Raw genomic sequence first — 4,266 nt, 5'->3', positions numbered from 1 at the left:
TGAGCGGTAGCCCAGTGAATAATATCAAATAAAGAAGTCGTACAAACGATATCTAGAACAACATAGTCCAAATGGCCTTGGGCCCAATTTGTACTTCTATTTAACATATATATATACACAATTTAAGTCAAGTGACCGTGGTTCGTATCAGGCTGGCCTTCGGCCCATTTATACTTTCATTTATGTTAGAACGGCCTCTGGCCCATCCATTCGTGTCAAAACGGCCTCTGGCCCATTCATTTATGTCAAAACGACCTTCGGTCATTTCGTTTATGTCAAAATGACCTTCGGTCCATTCATTTATCTCAAAGTGACCTTCGGTCCATTCATTTATCTCAAAACGACCTTCGATCCATTCATTTATCTCAAAACGACCTTCGGTCCATTCGTTCATGTCAAAACGACCTTCGGTCCATTCGTTTATCTCAAAACGACCTTTGGTCTATTCATTTATCTCAAAACGACCTTCGGTCCGTTCGTTCGTGTCAAAACGACCTTCGGTCCATTCATTTATCTCAAAACGACCTTCGGTCCATTCGTTCTTGTCAAAACGACCTTCGGTCCATTCATTTATCTTAAAACGACCTTCGGTCCATTCGTTTATCTCAAAACGACCTTTGGTCCATTCATTTATCTCAAAACGACCTTCGGTCCGTTCGTTCGTGTCAAAACGACCTTCGGTCCATTCATTTACCTCAAAACGACCTTCGGTCCGTACGTTCGTGTCAAAACGACCTTTGGTCCATTCATTTATCTCAAAACAACCTTCGGTCCATTCATTTATCTCAAAACGACCTTCGGTCCGTTCGTTCGTGGCAAAATGGCTTTTGGCCCATTCACACTTTCGTGTCAAACTGGCCTTTGGCCCAATTATTCATATCAAAACGGCCTCTGGCCCATTCATTCATGCTTGTCAAAACGACCTCTGGCCCATTCATTATTTCTTGTCAAAATGGCCTCTGGCCCATTGCAAACTTTCATATCAGACATTGTCCACCATTCAAATTAATGAACTTACAGACTTACATAGAGGTAAGCAATAGGACAACAACATATTCAAACATCTTTTGTTAAGATATTACTCACAGTGATCGGCTTGTGGATTTGCCCTGGAGCTTGACCCTAGGAGCCTTAAACGCTCAAGTTCTAGCCAAATCTTGAGCTTAATCTTTAAATTCCCAAGCTTGAGCCAAAAATCACACAATTCTCTTCTTCTCTCTCTCTACAACCGGTTCTCTCTATTTTGAGTCCCAAATTCAGCCAAAATGAAGTGAAAAAGAGAGGATAGAGAGTGTAGTGACTTCACAACAAAACCCACTAAGGCCAATATAATATTAATAAGATAATTGGACTCTAATTCACAGATTTAATTGATTTAATCTGACCCGAATCAATTTTCAATTAAATTTCACCATAGGTTCCAAAAATTATGCCAATCCCAATGGCGTAATCAATTTCGGGTTCTGTTACCGATAAGGCCTCCAATTAAATTTCCAAAGCAGATAAATCAAACAAATATTCCTACGGTGAACAGATAGAAATCTAGGACCACATAATGGCACACAAAATCATATTAAACACATAATCATACTCATATTAAGGACCAATTAACATATTACGGAACATGGGTATTACAGTTTTCCCCCTTTTAGGAAATTTGGTCCTTCAAACTTAATTTACCTTTAGCCAAAAGCACTTCGAAATACCTTCTTATTCAATGGTTCCAATCCTTTTGATAGTTATCTGCTTAGTTTCAAAATCAAGCAACACTCTGTTCTCAATCAGTCAAAGACTCAACTTTTCCTTCATACAAGACTTGTATGGTGACACACCAAAACTAGAGTGTAGGCTATGGTTGTAAGCAAAGTCTGCCAACAATGGATAGATCTCCCAAACTCCCCGAAAAATCTACTGCACGTATTTGGAGCATTTCTCCCAAAAGTTCTTTCTAGTTACATTTCGACTTTCGGATGGAAAGCAACGCCGAATCACAATTCAGTTCCCATTGCCTCTTGAAGGCTTGTCAAAATTCAGACACATTTTAGGATTCCTGTCTAAATAGCAGACACTAGGATCCCATGCAAACAAGCAATCTTATTGACGTAAACAGTTGTCAGTCTATAAGCATCATACAAAAATTTCACAGGGAGGAAATGAGCAAACTTAGTAATTCTGTACACAATAACCCAAACGGGACTTATACTTGGGTATCCAAGGCAGCCCCACAACGAAATTTGTAGTCACATATTTCTATTTCCATTCCGAAATAGAGGTTGAGATTGTAGTAGTTCTGCCAATATCTGTTATTCAACTTTGCTTTGTTGGCACCGAAAACATTTAGGCACTAATTCAACAATTTCTTCTTCACAATAGGTCGCCAACATATTTATTTCTAATGCTAACTAACTTTACCCCAGAAGTTCGATTCATTTCCTTGTCACAGAAGTTCAATTCGTTCTTCAATAATCCTGCAATTTACAACCCAATTCAGTACTTAGTTTAGTGACTCATCACAGTCATCCAAGGTCAATCAAAAGTTTTTCAGGAACACAAAGTGGATCCAGATATAGATTCCCGAACCAACAAAGGATAACAACAAAACAATCCATCACACGACATACGTAACTCACATATCCCCATAGCACCAATTGTAAAGCACAAGAACATCGAAGCAGTCAACTTTTAACACAATACACGTGTTCTCAATTCATTTAATTCCCCGTTCCATCAAGTCTCTCCATATTATCTGATAGTTGTCGAAAGCATAAGGCAATTCACATATTAATCCCCACGGCGTCAAAGGTAGTATTAAAAATAGTCAAACATGCGTTAAACACAATTTACACATCCTCAGAGCCCCAATTTCAAAATATAATGGCACTGAGCAGTTTTTACACAAGGCGTACTGAATCCACACACTTTCGGATAATCAGGGTTTTTCAAAGCTTCTTTGGATATTAATAACATCTACGTGATCTCAAGAGATGACATTTGGGACAAAGCAAACAAATAATCGCCTCGGGACCAAAGCACACCCGTTCACGACCGTCGATGGCCGGCCCGAGATCGATTAGACAAACCCACCCGTACAAGACCGTCGGTGGCAAAAGAGATATCTCAACAAAGGTGCTACATAGGCTTAACGTCCCCTAACACGAAGGGACGCTCCAAGAATGTCATCAAAACAAACATAAAACCATTTACTTTAACTTGATTTCCCAAAATCTGATAACATTGAAGCAACGACTCTCCCTTACAAAACATATTCTGATCAGTCAAAGACAAATGTTCAGTACTGCTTATAATCAAATCAATCTGCCATCATCGATCCCTATAGCGTCAACCAACAAGGATGGGACAATACACAAGCATCGTTCCTTAAGACACCCAATCACGGGATTTGTACAATTCGGCTCATTTTCAACGCATATGTCGTCGATAGTTGGGGGTTGGTTCTCAATGGTGTTCATGGTTAGATTAATCTGTCATAGCCCATAAAAGGTCTTTCAAATAGGTCAAGTACTCTAAACAGATTCAAGTTTTGGGTCTATCAGTTTTTCTGCCAAGAATATTCTGGCTATTTATTTATAGGCAATCCTCAATCCCTTTTTACAAAATTAAATTAGATAGAGGGTCTTATCAAACCAATCCTGACACAAGCCTTGCCAAATTAAATCAAACAAAGGTTCTTTCAGATCGAATCAGATAAAAATTTTCTCAAATAGGGCACATTCAGTTCTATAAGGCATACTTCGTCTGCTTAGGTACATGGGTGATGGTTTCTCAACTGCCCTAAGTTCATCAGTTCTCAAGGTCATATCGGAATCATTCACCACAATAGTTCATATCAAAGTGTTTCAAATCAGGTATAATACGGTATTGTCTACATAAATTCGGGGGTAGTCGCATATGCATGCAGTTATTCGTATCGGGAGGTACGTATCATAATTAGTATAGTAGTTCTCAAATAAGTCTTATATGCAAGAACACGATGCACAGTAACACATTAAACAGAGTTCCTCAGGTACACATAGTATAGGATTGTTCCGCAAAAGTTTCAAATTAGCCACAAAAGCATAGGTTTATGAGTCGAGTCCAGTATAGTCACGTAATCCAGTCAACTTTCTACCAATTAAAATACATGGTCTCACAATTATAGAGTTCATCATTTAGGGTGCTCAACTCGGTCACACGATCACAGAATCATACTTCCAGTGGTTTAGTCATTGAAATAGTAATATAACAAATCACCCTAAGCATAGGTTC

This window comes from Camellia sinensis, chromosome 5 (genome assembly GCF_055761805.1).
Source record: "Camellia sinensis isolate YWXY chromosome 5, ASM5576180v1, whole genome shotgun sequence".
In the NCBI taxonomy this organism is placed as follows: Eukaryota; Viridiplantae; Streptophyta; class Magnoliopsida; order Ericales; family Theaceae; genus Camellia; species Camellia sinensis.
Note: the sequence above shows the minus strand (reverse complement) of the source record.